At 41.8% G+C, this 18,609-nt stretch overlaps 1 protein-coding gene across 1 annotated transcript in view; it reads left to right on the top strand.

The window, feature by feature from the left end:
• The window catches only part of tenm2 (teneurin transmembrane protein 2), a 253,418-nt gene that overhangs the window by 37,439 nt on the left and 197,370 nt on the right, over positions 1-18,609 (top strand). The gene's annotated exons all lie outside the window — the stretch shown is intronic.

Here is an 18,609-nt window from a genome sequence, read left to right as displayed (position 1 = left end):
AGATAAATCATGCAAGTGTGTGACATGGTGACGTAGTGTGATGTCAAGAAGTCACAGAATTAAAGGCGGGACTACTGACGAGGCGTTTCAGGAGCAGTGTTGGTTGGCTTTTTCGAAATTTGGGCTTTTTAGCTATAATTACCTTTACATTGCAAGAAACTATATAACACACAAAAAAACATAACAGAAAGATGGACATGACTGCCCACTTAAATGTTGTGCTTTTGGAAGAGAAAAGAGAAGTTGGTGGCTTTGGTTACATTGTGGCTGCACATTGTTTAATCAAGGTCAACTCAGCTGATCACAGTGTGTAATGCACTGCCACTAAAACAGAGACCCAGGATGTCTCTTCGTGGGAACAATGGTTCGCAAAATTGCTGCCAAGACACATATTAGGAGGGAAGTCAGCCAGTGAGGCCCGAACTAAATGTGAAAACAATTTGGAATACATAATAGTCTGACATTTTTTGGAGCCAACATCTAGCAGACGTTACTGTGCGTACTGTGTCTTTATGTGTTCTTGCGCTGGCTTGAGCTTGCAGTATCGTTATCAGTTTGTTTGGCCATAAGCTGATCTCCTCCACCTGCTCCTTGCATACTGTTTGTGACCTTGACGGCCTTTATTTGGCTTTCAAGGGACTGTTGCTCAGACCGGCACAGTGTGATGTGTGTGTGTTTGTGTGTGTGTGTGTGTCTGTGTCTGTGCGGCTTGTGACACCCAGCATTAGCTTTGCTTTAGAGAAAGTGACGCTTGTAGAGAGCAGCCTTCATCTTGGATTACCATGCCCATGGATCCTGTGGGTTTTTATGCTGGAAGAGATGGCAGAGTGGGATGATATTCACTATATCTGTCTGACAGCTGACCGACTGGTTTTAACTCATCCTCCTCACATGCTCGTGGCGCTTTGTTATGAGCTTCCTGGTTACATTTTAGTAGAGCAAAAAAATAAAGTGTTGTGCATAATGGCGAGCACCACATCTTTTATGATCCAAGTGGATGATTGAGATGTAATTTTGTGCTGGAGAAGCAAAGGCTAATGAGGGCTACAGCTTTAAAAAGGCGAGTTGATCAATTGTTTAGTCGATCAACATCAATGTGCTGGTATTTGAAACAGTTTCACTCATTTTCAAGGTGAACCTCTCAAAGGTTTTCTGATCTCAGCCCACGAAATGAGCAGATTTGTTATTTTTTCTTTATCATATCTAAAAGTTAAAGATCTTATTCATCAGATGGTTGTTTTTGAGTGTCACTGTCAATGCTCTAGGGTTGTAAGTCGGGTCGGACTGCCATCCCAGAGTGTCAGTGTTTGACAAGTTGGGAATGGGACTCAAAAATCAACTTTCTTACAAATTGGACTTTTACTATATATTTTGTGGTTTGGGACTAATGCTTGGATAAGGCAATCTGAAGACATCTTCTTGGACTCAACAATCAGCAGATTTATCAGTGGTTAAAATATTGTTGATTGAAGCCCTAATTGGCCTGCTAAGTGACATGATCATCCAGTCAGGTGCTCATGACACCTGCTGCACAGTGTACAAAAGAACTGGTTAAAGCTGATCCTATTATAAAGTCGTTTTGGTCCCATTGATGATGCGACTCCAAGCCAAACACCAGTTGAGCCTGCCGAGGCCACGAAGAATCAAAGAGAATTTCTTGGCTGAATTTGCAGAGCTAACTTTCACAAATAAAAACGAGAGGAGAGAGCCTTCATCTGTCGGCCCCGCAGTGCAGGTATTAAACCGCTTCCCATCAGCGCAGAGAGGCGAGCAGTCTACCAGACAGATTACAAATTCTCCTGCTTCTTCTTCCTGTCTCTTTCTCTAAGAAATGCGCTGAAAAGTGGACTTGTCCTCTGCTGCCCTTAGGTGTGGCCTGTTGAGTCATGCTCACAGAGACTGCCAAGTCATCGCTCACACCTACGGACCCCGTCAGGCCCTGACCCTTCTGCTCCTCCAGACAGAAAGTGCGGTTAGGGATATCATCGATGGTGCTTGAAGACCCTTTGAGCCGGTGACCTTGCCTCGCACCCTCGGCCTTTTTGCATCTCTAGTACACTTAAGCAGACGGCTGCACAGGTTGCATCAAGGGTCTGCTGCTACCCACACTTGTCGAGGACATATCAGCTAAGGGACACGTACACGTCCATGCGTGCAATACACACACACGCACTCACTCTGGCATTCCCATATAGGGAACACTGTTGCTTCTCCGACCCGTGATTTGTGGGATCATTCAATCCAATACCGTTCACGGCCAATGAAATAACCACAGACTCTCTGCAGCAGCCAATGAATTCAAGCAATTTAGTGTACCTTCCACCCCTCTATTGCTTACCCCCCCTTCCCCTCTCTCTTTCTCTGTCTCTCTTTCTAAGCAGACATGCCTAGTTACAGTCTAAAATGGCCTTGTGAAGGAGGACGGGAGTTAAGATGGCATCCCCAGAGACTTTTCAGAGAAGTAATTTAATAAACTGTGATATTTTCCCACTCCACAAGGGAAAGGGAATAGACTCGGAAAAGTAATGAAACTCGGCTGTTGAATTTTTAATATTACAGAATCAATTTCCTGTACTTGAACATAACCAAGGAAGGCTCTTTTCTTCCTACCTGAGTAGCAAACTGCACAGTATAGCACAGACTTCCGGCGAGGTTCATTTTCTCACTGAAATCAGAGAGGGGAGGTCTAAAGGGTGGATCAAAACATGTGTTCAGCAGCGTCTCCTGGCTCCCCTCGGACATTCGAGCGGTGGCAGGAAATGTAGGTTGTCCCGACCACAGTCGCTGCTTGTGAGCAGCTACCTCACAAAATTGGATGGGTGTTGCTGTTCATTATTAACAAAGCTATGAGGACAGAAAAGCACAATTCACATTCAAGCTGAGAGTGTGAAGTTAGAGATTTATGAGCGCAGAATCATTTTGGTGTAAAATTTGTATTTCATGCACACTTCAAAATGTGCTCTCATGACTCTCAAACTGTTTGGGCATTTTCAGAGCTACAGTTCCTGGCAAGCAGGGATTCGCAAATACTTTATTTGGCTTTTAGATAGAGCTGTACCAGTACCACTTTTTTCCATCCCAATGCCGATTCCAATACTTATATGTTTAGTTTTAGGTGTATGGGGGGGATTTGCCATCTCTGACAAATAAATCAAGTGGTATTGATGTCATATATAGACTCGAAAGATTCCAGTGTTGGAAGCACATTTGAGTGTACCCTTGCTCAGTAGGAGGGTTCTAACTGACTCACACTTTACATCTGGGCAACATTTTTTAACCATATAAACCCTGCCTTCAACTTGACACGATCCTGTTTAAATGAATCTAGAATATGAACCTTAACAGTAAAAGCATTCATTGTTTTTGCTACAGGAACTTATGACTTCCCTGGCACTGGTGAACATTTCTATCGCAGATGAAGCTAACAAAATGCTGCAAAATGTATCTTAAAAACTAGAATACGAAGACAGCCGGGGTCTCCAAAGTGCGTGTGAGTGAGTTCATATGTGTCTTTGTCCTTGACTCACATAATATTTCATCATATCTTAAGTCTCAAATCTTAAATGTTATATCTTAAAATCAAATGTTGAGATGTATTTTGCTGTATTTGTAATGTTTCCATATTCTGAAATCCTTTGGATCAATGTGTATTTATATATATATATATATATATATATATATATATATATATATATATATATATATATATATATATATATATATATATATGTATGTGTATATATATATATATATATATATATATATATATATATATTTACTTTAGTAAAATAGATGAAAAACATCAGATTTTTTAGATAATTTCTTTCATTACTTTCATTATTTGTTATTGTCAATCCAGTTAACTTAACATAACCTTCTAGCCAGTTATTCAGTTAAAACGGTTAAAACATATATTTGCTTATATCAGTACATATTATGAAAAGGAAAATGTGCAAATTGTATTTAAATTAATTGAATCATTGTGTTTTATTAGGGTTTTATTTATGGCTGCCTCTGATTAATTCAGACAACAGAAATTTGTACAAACACATCAACATGATAGGATGCAACATAAAGTCAATAAACCATAATACTGAATTGGCGCCCTCCATTATTTTTGGGCCAATTCTAATGGATTCCCAGTAACCTTGGAATTAGGATTATATTGGACGACATCCCAGCATGCAGTTTATGTCCACTTCCAGCATCCAGTGCCAGTTGTCTTTGTTCTTTATGTTGTAATTAATTTTGTTGTTTTGTTGTTGCTTGGTATTTTAGTGATACATAATTTATGTATGATGACAATGAAGGTTTTTAGAAAATATTGTTTAATCTTGAATAGGAGTTTGAAAAAGTGTCCCATTTTACATTTTCTGTCAGGTCAAAGGGTTGGACTCAAAACATGGTGAACACCTACAGTTGTGTCCTGGTTTCCTCTCAAGTCTTTATTTACAGAGTTACTCTCATTAAGATTTTTTTATATTTATTAAACTGTCAATGGTTTTGTCAGTTATGGACTTCCACGCATCCGACTGATCATTGGATTAAACCCTGGTATTTGATAATTAGCGCTGTTTCCTCCCGTTCACGCTTCTGTCAAGGCTGTTGGCTGTATGTTTACTGCAGATATGCAATGACACTCCTTTTACCCTGACTCTGCCACGGCGTGTGGCAGAGAGAGAGAGAGAGAGAGAGACAGACAGACAGAGAGAGAGAGAGAGGTCAGGTGTTGATTTATGACTGTGATACTGCATTCCAGCACAGGATGATTAATCCCTTCTGGGAACACTTCACGAGTACAAGTTTAACCTACCTCGGCCTTGCACATGCATGCACTCACGCACGCACGCATGCCAGTCTGCACACAAACATGCACACACACACACACACACACACACACACACACACACACACACACACACACACACACACACACACACACAGGCATTGAGCAGCCATGCACCCTGCATGCCTGACAAGCGGGACATAAACGCAGGGGCAGAGTGCATGTAGGTGCTTTTGTATGCAATTCATGTGCAGCTAGCACCCCCACAACCCCGCCCCCACATACAACCATCCCCTCTTTTTGCCTCTCTCCCTTGTTTATTCTCTCCTTCTTCTCTCTCCTCACTGACCTCGGTGGTGCAATGTCTCACATTCACCCCTCTCCTCTTTTCGCCTCATCCATTCATCACAAACGGTCACAGATGCTCACACTCACACACACACACACACACACAGAAAGGGAGGGGAGAGACTGGAGTGTGAGAGCCTCTGTATAAGGCCATTTGGCTCCAGTACCAGAGAGCATAAGGCTATAGGATTAGTGCTGCTAGGTGCTAAAAGCTTCAATGTCTTAATAAGCACAGAGAAAGGCAGGGACTGGCCCTATCAGTGTGATACAGCTGTGTGTCCCTGCGTGTGTGCATATTCAGGTGCTCCGCGCAGGTACAAATTCTCTTTGGCAGCCCTGGGCCAGCACATTGAGAGGATAAGTGTAAATACCACAGGCTGCATCTGAAGCTCTATTACTTGAGCACACTTCAACGAATCGTTCCACAGTTATACTCATTGAAACACAGAGGGTGGCTGAACACATCTTTATTGTAATGAAGTCATTTATTGTAATGGAGAGCATTTACAGTCAACTGTGGCTTAGATTCCTACGCTTTTGTCATTACGGCTTCCCTGTCTCTCTGTGGAGCCCATTCTCTCTTCCGTCTCTGTCTTTGTGTGTCTCTTGATCTCCGGTGACCAGCTTTAGCCCATGGACACGGTGACCTTCTCTGTATTGAGTGCGATGATTCTTTTATAGGAATGGGATTTGCACCGATTGCAACATTTTTAGACACATGCCGTTGTTGTGCGGTGGTATGTGAGGCCTTGTGTCCTCTGGCACATGAAGTATGATTTATCATCAAATTAGCAAACAAGAAACAGCAGAAGAAAGCAGTCCCGACCAGCTGACAGCATGATTTATAGCATTTAAAGAATAAAACCAGTCATAATACATTTAAAAGACAGAGAAGTTAATTTTGTTGTGACATAGAACACTTTATGAGTCAATCAACTTTACGTGAGAGATGTGTTCATTATGAGCTGTGCCGTATTTAAAAACTTGAAAATGTTTAATGTTTGGATAATGCCTCACGTATCGTCTGAGCCCGCCGCCATAAAATCTCTCTCTCTCTTTCTTAGATTGTAAATACCCATCAAGGAAAAGAGTGTGTATGTTTATTATACTATAAAGTTGGATTCCTTAAGCTTTCAGTCCTTGAACTGGTGACACCCGTGTTTATCAGCCGTAACAAAAGCGATTTGACAAGTGGAAGAGAGAGCAACTGGATGCATCTGTTTACAGTGCAGCCAAACAAACCAGCGCTGTCATAAAGAAGTCAGTCAAAAATAATGCCAACTAAAAAAACTGATTTCATTCGGTGCACGGTGTGGGAGTCAGAGTCACAAAAACGAGCCGGTTACCTTGCTGAGGCGTCGGAGGTGTGCAGCCTGTCACCTGCAACTCTTTATCTAATTAGAAGAGGAAGAAGTTTGGCTGCTACTTCTTGTTCCGTTACTCCCCGCAGCATTTGAAACAGATCTGCTGTCAAAAAGTGCATAAAAGTAAAGTGACAAATACATTATGGTTTGCGATGGCTGCAATAAAAGCCTCCCTGTGTTTTGCAAATTGGATGATTTTAATACGATGCAGCACCAGTAGGAAATGTTGGGCTTTAGCAGAAACTCCACCAATTTTGCACATTAAAGTGTGTCTACAGGTCTTGGGGAGTGCTACTGCATACAGTATGTGAAAAAGTAGCAGAAAGACTCCTGCGGTGACAGTTTATTGGACGAATTGCACTTTGGGTAATAGGCGCCATGATTTTAAAAAGCAGTCCACTAGTCATTGTGCATTGCACTCCGATTATGGATAGTATATAAACAAATGATCAAAATCGATTCAGCAGAACCAGAAATGTAATCTTTTTTAATCCACACATTTGTTTTCCTTTACAAAACCTGGTGCCTACATTACCCACAAGTCACTGAGTGACATCACCGGAGGCAATTAATCAGATTACATGCAGCTTCCTCTGGAGCCACAAAATGTTTTATACTTTGCTTGTACTCCCAAAGACCTGTAAACAACTGGTGGGTTTACCCTTTAATCCAGGCCTGATAAGGCTGTGGTGAAGTGAAAAATAAACATTTAGGTTGATGTAACTGAGATGAAAAGAGCAGTAAGGATTATCATGTGCGATGTACCGTTTCCTGTAAATCATTTTCTTAAATTTGTATTACAGTGCGGAAATGGCGGATCCCGCCACTAACATTGACGGCACCTAAACAGAGGGGTAATAACAGAATGTGAATACATTCAATTATTGATGAAATTGGTGACAAACATAATTAGAATAAAGAGGACAGAGGTTCAATTAATTACATTAAATTCAGGCCCTTATTCTCAACCTATTATCGACGCTAAATCACATGAAGCCATGAATGGACTAAAGCCACACATAACATTCACATACAGAGTGAGAGCCAGCTCCCGCTCCATGCATCCATCCCTACTGTAATTAAATGGCCAGCAGCTGCCACCAGATTGCAACTTACTTCATTTACTAATGGTTACACTTATCATTATGTCCACAATACCAAACATTTAAACACACATTTAATCATCTCCACTATAACATAATGACGTGCTATAGATAGCGCTGAACAAGCAATGTCATGGCTCCATATTCCCATCGGGGACTCTCGCTTTTGGCCTGGCCAGTATGAGATGACTTCTTTCTGATGAGATAGATTAGACAGCCGGGGTCAATAGATTAGGCTAAACTGCATAATTAGACGGTAAGAACTATACTTCTGTTCTCGCACTGCTCGTGACACAGAGATAGCCGCGGAGGACGAATATCAGTTGGCAAAAGATGATGAAAGTTCACTAAGCCACATCCAACACTCGCATACGCTTTTGTGCATGTAGCTCCATCTCTTTTTGGGGCCTAATCCTTTATTTAGCACCAGCTCGAATTCATAACATAGGCAGCGTCCATTATCAAATGTGAGGATTCGGGGGGAGAGCAGAAAGAGTACTGTATGAGAGAGACAGAATGGGAGAGAGAGTAATGTAATCCTTTGTGAAAGTGCCATCATATCACCCAACCCCACTCAATCTCCTCACCAGCTACAGAATAGATGAATGTCCTGGATGATTCTAATCTCATCACACTCACACACACATTACACGCGGATGTCTGTAGACTCACACAGAGAATGACTTGTCTACACCATTCATATTTGATGCGTACAAAGAGATGTTGAATAGTAATAACATGAGTGGATGCTGCGATGTGACTGCGCTCGAAAAATATGCGCTTCGGAGAGATTTGTGTGAGTGTGAGTGTGTGTGCGCGTGTGTGTGAGTGAATGTGTCTTTTGGCATGGGAGTCTCAGTGTGTGCGAATGTGTAGGTGTTATCCGTACTTAGCTTTAATTCCTCGGCTTTTAATTGTGACCAGGTGTCGGCGCGCCTTAAGGAACCTTTTTGTTTTCGTAACCGTCGTGCCCCACTGCCCCCCGGTGTGACGCGACGTATGGATGATAGGCGCACGTCTCATTACCGCGTGTGCTTGTGTTGCGTGTGTGCGAGTTATCTAAACAGAGCAGTCTAGACACCAGACGTCTCCCAGTCCACTTGTCTTCCTGTCCTCTTTGGGGCTTCTATCGCTTCACATTGATTTAAGGAAATGCCTGCAATTGAGGTGGGAAGGCCGATAAGGACCGATGCTGCTTGATTCACGCTGTGAAGTCGTCCGGGTTCTCTCAAGTTTGAATTGTTGTGTTGTATTTGATGTTCACATTGAAGATTTACTTTTGCTCTGTTAATGGATTAATTCACAGACATTTTTATAGCTTGTTCAGCTTTGACGAGAGACACCATGCTGATTTAATTAATTTGTGTTGAAGGTGACTAAACTCATGATGAGCTGAACTTATCCTTCAGGACACCAAATGAGCCAAGACATATTGACGGATCAGATTTATTTTTTTTAAATAAAGACACAAAATTCTATATCTATCAGTAGTTTTAGCTTTAAATACACCAGTGTTTCATGTGGACAAAGAGGGACTGATCAGGTCACAACAGTTGGACTAGTTATGTTGTTGACTTGTTACATTCGACCTGAGAGGAAGCCGTGTGCAGGAGCAAGTCCTCCATTAATTGATGCATGAACTCACATGTCACAAATAACTGTTATTTCATTCATTCATTTTACGTTACATTTTTATTTTTTTTATTTTGTGTCCTTAAGTTTAGAGAAAAAAAACAGACGGTACAACACGTTTAAACTGACAATAAAACAGACATAGAGAAGCACAGTGACTGTAACAATGACTCAGAAAAAACAGTTGAGAACATTGACTGAAAAAAATGGCTAATTACAAAAAAAAGTAAAATTAGTAAAATAATTAGGCAAATAGTAAAATATTTAGGCAATAAAAAACACGCTTTGAGTTCATGTTTTTGTTTCAGATGGCGGGGTATTTTAACTCTTTGTTATGTTGTAGAGCAATGGTAAATTCATTTCCTCATCAGTCGTCATGCATCCCTTGAGCAAAAACTAAGCCCTTATTTTAATAGCAGACATGCTTGATTGTGAATGAGGAACAGACTGCACCACGTCAGCTCTGACTGAGTCCTGACCCTCGGGTCCTGTGACAGCAGAGCACGGGTCTGTGACTAGACTCTAAATTGGAAATTTGCCTACAACCCAAATCACTTCAAATATCATAGCAGTATAAGGTCAACATAGGATATGCAAAAAAGGACTTAAGAGTCAATTCTGGTATAAAAATTAGGCCTTTGCCTCTGACTACACAGACTGCGTCGTAGAGCAAACACTCACATTCTGTGCTATTTTCATGGATTTAGTTTCATGGATTTTCATGGATTTATTTTGTGAAGGCGCACCGACATAATCACTTAAACTGCCTTCATGTTTATTATGTCTGCCGGTATTTCATTTTCCTCAACACGGATTTGATAACGCAAAGAGGAGCTAAATCCAGTGAGAGTTTGAAGCAGATTCATTAAGTCGGGGGGTGTGGGAGCATGGATGGCGGGATCCTGTGGATTGATATGGGCAGAGGACATCACGCAGTTCATCTTATTGTATGTCCCTTTGAATTCAGAGCAATCTGTTCCTACTATCGTCTTCTCATACAATATTATGTAGCTGCTTAGGATGGGCAACATGACCTAAAATATGTGTGTGTGTGTGTCTATATATATATATATATATATATATATATATATATATATATATATATATATATATATATATATATATATATATATATAGTTTTTTTTTATATATATATATTTTTTTTTTCTTTCTTTTTTGCAGAGACGGTATTATATCAAAGTATTAAGGAAATAAAAGGGACACTCCACTCAAACATGTTTCTGCCTCTTCACTCTATTAGCAGTGTGAGGACACATCAGAATAAAAAAATTAGGTGTGGGCCTACATTTGCCCATTGATGTTGGTTAATTAGTTACTGTCATTATTTTTATTTATCTAGAGTTAGACAAGTGGAAGGATCAGGCATCTCAATAGAAAACCTGAAGTGCATTTAAGGAAGTATAATAGTGAGTGTACCACGGCGCTTTGAGCACATTTACATACAGCACCAGCCGATAAACAAACTGGCGAGGATCACGGAGCTGAAGGACTCCATGTGTAACGTAAACAACAGAGCCAGCTGAGCTCGCGCTGGTGTAGTGAGTTGAGGAAAACAGTAGTTACTAGAGGTAACTTCAGTGCTATGAGTACAATTCAAGCCCTATAACTGCATGTTGTTGCTGCCACGTTATTTTGATTACGCACCAAACATTTATGACGGTGTTGCAAAATCCATGTCGCGTCTTCAGGGGCGTCACATACATGTCCATGTGCCATGAGCTTGACACTCAGGGATGTTGCTCACTCCTATCGGCAGTTTGTTGTTCATCCAAATGAATGTTTCTATACATGAAGTCAGAAATGCTTCAACGGAAGCTTCAATATTTGCATTGAAAAATCACATTTCTGTTTTGTGAATTGAAACGCTAATTGCTCATGTTAAACATCGGTCCAAACAGAATATTCCTGACAGATTTGCACTAATATTACACCGTGTTACACAGTACGCGCTCACTCCGACTCCTGCGGCACGCCGAGGTGCTGTCAGTTAGATGACGTCGAAACCAGTTAGCATCAATCTCCCTCACTACTTGATTCCGTGATCAGCTCTGACAAAAAATGGTTTATTTCCTGTCAGGCACGCATTCGCGACTGGAGGATAAAGCATCCAAATCCACTACAGTGATATATCTGTACATTTTTATTGTTATGAACAACATTACATCTGTCTCCAGAGTTTCCATTATTGAGTCTGCCTCTATACTGCTTCAATATTTTTGGCACAATAGCCGCCTGCCAGGTTGAGAACAGGGCTGTAAGTTCATTTGAGTCATATGTACGTGGGGGAGAGAAGAAAAAGAGAATCAAACAAAATATATATGAACACAGAGAATAAAGGCACTGACAGTGTTTTTTCGTGGATGTTGCTGCTTATGAGTTTAACTCTGGCTTATGACCTGTGCTGCCCCACGTCGCTCCCTCATCCCTACATTCCGTCTCGAATAAAAACACGCGCTATAAAACATGAATACTAAACAATAACCGTAAAAAAGTGGAAGGAATCAGCGAAAAAATAATTTGACTGCATACAAGACATGTTTTTGTTCCACAGTGAGGATTACGGCGGAGCTTTTAAACTGTTAGATTCCCGCTGCTTTTTAATATCTTGTGTGATCTATTTGTGTCCTAAGCTGCTAATAGCTGGAGGGAATCAGGGGAACGCAGCAGGGGTGGTGCTCACATAATGGATTGGTTATTTTATGTTTCTCCCCCCAAAAAGGAGATCGGATTGGGAATTCGTCTTTGCCTCCTTTGTACATTCATCACTTTTGTCTCAGTTCTGTTTTGGAAAGAGGCTTGTTTGGAGGAGCATTACAATTATTTAGAGGCGTGCACTGTGCTGGTGTTTCCCAGCTCCAGTCGAGGCGCAGCATCAGAATATTTGGTGAGGACTGAAATTCACAGAGGATGGAAATTCAGGACCCTGCACTCACCACCGGCGAGAGGGTATCACACCGGTTGAGCTGAACTTGAGGAACACTCGCCCGGTAGGCAAGGGTGATCTTTTGAAGCAGCATTCTCCATTTCACAGTCACAGCACTGGCACAGCAGTGATAACAATGTGCCCTAAACTCGACTTATGTTCTTATTTATTCGGTGTGGCCCTCAGTTGACGATTATTCTGAGAGAAAGTAATTGCTAACAACGTACGTGCACACATCCCCCCCCCCCCCTTTTTTTTCCCCCCGCCGCTCTGGCTCGTCTTCAGTGCAGTAAAGCAGGGCTGATATGCATAATCACACGTTTAGAGACGGGTGAGAGGGAGCCATTTTTCGCAAACGTCTACCTGACAACTCGGAACAGTTTTGGGAAGTTTTCAGGACAATCAGCCTGCTAATTCTGTATTAATTAGTGATAAACTACGAAAAGCCCCAAACAAGTTAATGGCTGTTTTTTACGGGGGGGCGGGGGGGGGTGCAAAATGTTTGTTTTGTTTTTTTTCCTCGTGCAGTTCCACATGACGGGAGACGGAAAGAGTGGTTGGCTGAAAGCGTTTCTCCGTGCAATTACAACATTCTTGATCATCTATAGGGACCAAACAATTCTCCAGAACAAATAATAAGGGCTGTAATGTCGGCCGATGTTGCATAAATGTTTCAGAATCGCGGTGCTTGTTATGGGCTAGACCGGGCCCCGGTGGACCAATTTGCCCGGCCTTATAATGGCATCTCTAATACTCCAGTCTACATGAAAATAAACAAGTCTGTAAAGAGGAATATTAAATGCACTGTATTATTGCTTATTCCCAAAGAACCAAATTGATCTTTTTATGGCATTCAATCTATAAAGCACGGCGGTAGCTTTTTTTTTTTTTTTTTTTACGGCAGTTACCATAAACAAACTAGTGAGCCGGGGTTTTATTACCTCACATTTCGGCATTGTAGATAGAATTTTTAAAGTGATGCGGTTGACTACGCCTGGACTGAGTGTGAGTGTATGTAGGCAGAGATATGCGTGTGCGTGTGTGCATGTGTGTGTATGAGGGGAGATTGTGTGCGATCTCTGCCATAGCTGTGAAGTACGGCTGATTCCCTGATCCAGCAGGTTAAGGAGGGCTTTGGCTCTGCACTGCTGACCCATCTGGACTGTTTGCCGGGTTTCAGTCTCATCCCCAGACTACAGTTGGAGCAATGGAAGCTCATCTCCTACCGCCTTTACTCAATTCAGACCTTTCGGCATCACAGCTGTCAGAAAATCGTAATGGTCATTGGCCCATTATGCCTTTGAAGATTTTGTGTGACTCAGTGGGTGTGTGTGTGTGTGTGTTTGTCAGTAATCCCGTGGCAGATGTGGTGTCTCAACTCAGCCGCATCAACACACACAGATTTAAAGAACATATCCCTAACCCTATCTCAAATTATTTTTCCATATTTTCCCATGCTGCTGAGCCTCCCTCAATTTGTTGTCGGTTGCTTTAGCCGCTGTGCAAATGTCTTATCTCCTTTGGTTTCCTGCCCATCTTATCCAAGAGCTCAAGCTTGATGTGACCTCCTACACACACTACGAGAGCCAAAGAGGATCAACACTCAGATCCACTCAGATTACCACCTTCTTTGTCGCTCCATCTCTCCCCGTCTCTTTCTTTTCCATTCCTGTCCACCTATAGCCATGAATGGTTACTCCATCCAGCAGCTACATTTAGACAAGGACAAATAGTACAGCAGGCACACACACACACTCACACCCAGGCACACACACAGGCAGACACCACCGCGGGGCTGGGTAGCATTTGAGGGGCAGGATAATGTCAGCTGACCAAGGCCCTGGTGGCTCCCAGTCATCCATGGCTGCCAACTTCACTAACATCAGCTCAACTCCACAGTAATAGGACAAAGGCGGCCTGCTTTTTTCTGCAGCTTTTAATAGGGCAGCTCGTGTGTGCGTGTGTGTGTGAATCAAAGAGAGACGGAGAAGGAAGAGGCGGAGCGTGGTGAGCATCAATGGGACTTTCTGTCTCTTTGTGACTCGAAGGGAAACACCAGCAGGTAGCAGGACAGACGGAGTATATGGGGCTCAGGCACGAGCCTGCTGCTGACCTGCTTGTTTGGCTTTTTAACCGCAATATTGTTTGTCAGTCGATATCAATATTTACCACAGAATATATTAAGTCACTGTTTCTGTTGAGCAGAAAAATCCCCTAAAGGGGAATTCCACTGATTTTACACATCAAAGTCTGTTTACAGGTCTTGGTTAGTATCACTGCGTATGTGAAAAAGTTGTTTAAAGGCGAAGTCAGATAAATCGCCTCAAGTGATGTCACTTGAAACTACAAGTTTGAAAGGAAAACGAAAAATCTGGGTTCCTGGAGTTACAAAGGAGCGAACTTAGCAGAACTCTGCAGCCGACTCCTCGTCTCTGCCAGAGGCTAGCGGCCCGTGGCTGCATTAGCCACACTGTGGGGAATGTAGGCGACAAAGAAGAGGTGCATTAAATGAAATGGCGAATATCTGTGGTTGTGGTGCAAATACTTTGATAACTTCACTTTGGACTGTCCACGATGAGACCAGCCGTGTTATACAAGTGCAGGCCTAAATTGGAACAGTAATCGTAAGCTTAAAATTCTTGAGTGTAACATAAACAAAAATGTTTTGAGAAGATCCAGGGTCGGTTCTGTTCTGCAGTCAACGTCACTAATATGCAACAATACCTCCCTGTACAGTGATGTGATGAATAAGTGGGGATTGGTATGAGAGCTTGTGCTAAGTGTCCATTATGTTTATTATTCAGGTTGAGGTTAGGTATTTAGTTTGTCTCTGTAAACAATATACATGATCTGCCTGGTTCATGTTAGCAACATAGTACCGTTTGTGTCTTATCCACCACACCGGAGATCTCTTATAACTAAGTCTGGGTGATATAAGGAAAAAAGGTAACGTGGTGCTCTTCATATTGAGCGATGTGACCTGCGATGAATAAATATTGTTTCTCATATCAGCTCTTCTCATCTTCCCACCCCATCGTGCAAGCTAACCTCTCCGCTGCCACCAGATTGAGACCAGTTATTCTGAGGGTAGCTCACATCTAGCTTGAGCACCATCTGATGGGCCACGTATTCAGAGCTCCGTCTGATCGCTCAAATGTCCCGCAGGCTGAGTGAGTGTGTGGCGCTTATAGATTAAAAATAATAATAGCAATTAGTTCAAGTGTTTCAGGCAGTCGTTTGCGTTCAGTACGTCATGTCCAAATCCAGGTGGCGATGAAAATATGATTTGTCATCAGCATTACTTATCATATTGTTAATCCAGAGCCATTTTTGACATTTATGTTAGTTTCGACTGTTGAGCTGCTGCTTTCTCTGCCGACACAAACAAATTGTCAGGTTGTCAAAGGAAAAGGCTTTGCTTCAGTCGGAAGGGGTGGCAGTCCGTGTCTGCCATATAATCAGTTGTTTTGCGAGAGGCTGTTAGTGCGTTGTCAAGCAATGTAACATATTATGTATATATATTATATATATTATGTATACATATAATGTGCGTGTTCATGTTTTTATTTACATCTTGCTGATGTGCTTGATTCAGGCTACAGTCTGCTTCCGCTCCTGCGTTCGGGCCAAATGCTGCAAATATGTTGCTCTCTTCTATTCCCTCTTTCAGCCTTCAGGTATTCCTGCTGTCACTGCAGACCTTTAACATCATACCCCCACCATCCCACACACACATACATATATACATTCACACTTATCTCCAAACAGCATGCTCTCGTTGGCCAAAAATACGCCGCAGTTTGTGCAGGGACCAAGCAGCTCTGCCGCGCATCAAAACACGTCGGTCGAACTGTTTTGCGGGGCAGACTGCGCATCTTAAAAAATGTGTGTGGTAGACACATGTATGGACGCACACACGCTAAAAATCACACTTGGCCATTGTTACTTAACTCCCAGTCATCCTCCCACACACACAGCAGCAGCAGGGCAGCCAGCCTCTTGACACCGTTCCATTTAGCCCACACTCCTGCCGGAGGATTCAGCTAATAACTCACATAGCCTGAATACAGCCATAGCGTGAAACAATTACTTTCAAGAAGAAACAGAGGAATCAGGGGAAATGAGAGAAAGCGGCGTAACCTTGAGAGAGGATAACATGTTTTAACATCAGCCAAAAACCCCTGCGCTCAGGGTGATGTAGCAGAAAAAAAGGAAAAAAAAGAAAAAGAAAATCATCAGAGTTGGTTAATGAATCTCTCAGCTGAACTGAAGTTGCTTCACAGCGCTCGCTCATCGCTATTCAAGGCCTTTCTCCAGCTCTCTCTCTCTCTCTCTCTCTCGCTCTCTCTCTCTCTCTCTCTCTCTCTCTCTCTCTCTCTCTCTCTGGAAAAGAAAACAGGAAAAAAAAATAAACACTCTCTGTGTGTGTCAGAAATCGAACTGCTCTCCCAATTGAACTGAATCACCTGAAGCGACCAGGGACATTTAAAAAGCACACACAGCCCATCTATATTTCCCATCAAACGCACAATTTGCTTAAATTCATAAGACATGACAAGGAGCCGGCTATTGATTGCATATTACAGGAAAATTAGCCCGACAGCAAAGAGCGGGGGTCCCTCCGCTCGATGGATATTAGCCTGATAGAAGAGATATTTGGAGATCTGTGACGAGGAAATGGAATACAGATTACATGCTGTGTCGGTGGGTCTCACACCGGCCGCTGCTTTTCCGCTGTATTCCAAAGAGATGCCAATTAGGTGAAGTGGATTCTCTAAATCCCCCAAAAGACTTGAAATGGAGTGTATTTTGGTCCGCCGCTGTAAGGCCTGCAATGGACTATAAAACAGCCCGCTCTCGGTTTATTATGGGATATAGATCCAGATCTCCTGTGAGTCGTGGACGGGCTAAATCAAAGTTTCTGGCATGTGTGTCATTTTGAAGAAAAGTGGGAAAAGAATATTGTAAAGAAACTGATAGTGATCAAGAAAGTAGAGAGTGTGTAGATACACACGAGTAGATACATTTACAGAGCTGTAATACATCATATTTAATTTTAAAAAAAAAACATCTGCAATGTCAATATCACACGTTGTTTTTCCCTGTGTTCAAAAATGTTATGCGAGTATAGCAGCCTATAGGGTATCCTGTAGTACATGGTCCACATAGCGATGCAGCTACAGTACAATAATATTATGCATTTTGAATGAAGGCTGTAAAGATTTATTATCCCTGACTGAAAATTGGCTTCCTTGCTCATATAAGGCTAATATTATCAATACTGCTGTTGGCTTTGCTTTTCTCTGGCTTCACACATAATCCAGTTGAATATAACCAGCCCGGGCACGTTTTCTGAAGGATGTCAAAAGGCTTCCCGAGAAATATAGGAAATCATTAATTGATGCAGAAGCAGATTGAGGATTGTTCGAGAGAAAAGCTGATACCACATGAAGGCAAATTGCCTCATTTAGTGACAAAATAATTTGTTGAATGCTGAAGATGATAGAAAAAAATAGTCAAGAGTGATGTTCATTTCTTTTTTCATTCATTTTTTAGCGTCGGTTTCATTCTTCTTGCTCTGTTTGCTGCTCCGGTGCCCCCGCTTAACAGTATTTGCAGTATTGAACTCAGTTCACTCTGCTGCCCCAATTAAGGCTATTGTTTTCACCTCCATGACAGTGCCTTGCATGGCAATAGAAGAAACATACACCATCGTGTCTGGCTCATGGTATAACAAAGTATGAAATGAGCCGCACTTGTTGCTTTTACTGCCAAGTAAGTAAGCAAGCAGCGGTTTCGTTTCTCACCTAAATTGAATGATTGTGATTATTAACTGATGTGTGACTCAGTGAGACAAGTACAGACAAATAATGTAACGACCCACTTAAGTCAAATACCATCTCTATTGAAGTATGTGTCCATTATGATGTTTTATGTCCATTTTTAAAACTATTTGCTGTGTTTTTTTAAGGAATCCATCATAGATAACAATGAATAGCGTCAATAAATTGTAGTCCTTGTGAAGTGTAATTATTATTAAAAAGCCTGTCAGTCAATCACGGCAGCTTCCAGTCCTGTATTATGATTGGTGGTAGCATTGTATTGGTGTTGCCAGATCCGGTGAGAGAATCATGTGGTTCTATGGAAACAAGCTGACCTGGCTTTAAAAAGGAAGAAGAAAGAGGGAGGTCACTTGATACATCTGAAAATGTGTGGTCAGTGTCGGAATCTTTTTTCCATTTCTTAACAAACCGGTTAAAAACTACCGAAGCGTCAAATCTTTTTTCATTTTTTCTTTTTAACTCTGAGGAACTTAGAAAAACACACACACACAACTGGCAACAAAAAATGAATAAATGTATTATAATGAATGTACCAAGCACAGTAAAGATTTCAACCTTTCAGTAACTGCTGAGCAACTTTGATTCTTCA

The sequence above is a fragment of the Acanthopagrus latus genome, chromosome 18, assembly GCF_904848185.1.
Source record: "Acanthopagrus latus isolate v.2019 chromosome 18, fAcaLat1.1, whole genome shotgun sequence".
Taxonomy (NCBI): domain Eukaryota; kingdom Metazoa; phylum Chordata; class Actinopteri; order Spariformes; family Sparidae; genus Acanthopagrus; species Acanthopagrus latus.
The sequence above is the reverse complement of the archived record's forward strand: the minus strand, read 5'-3'. Positions and strand labels throughout refer to the sequence as shown.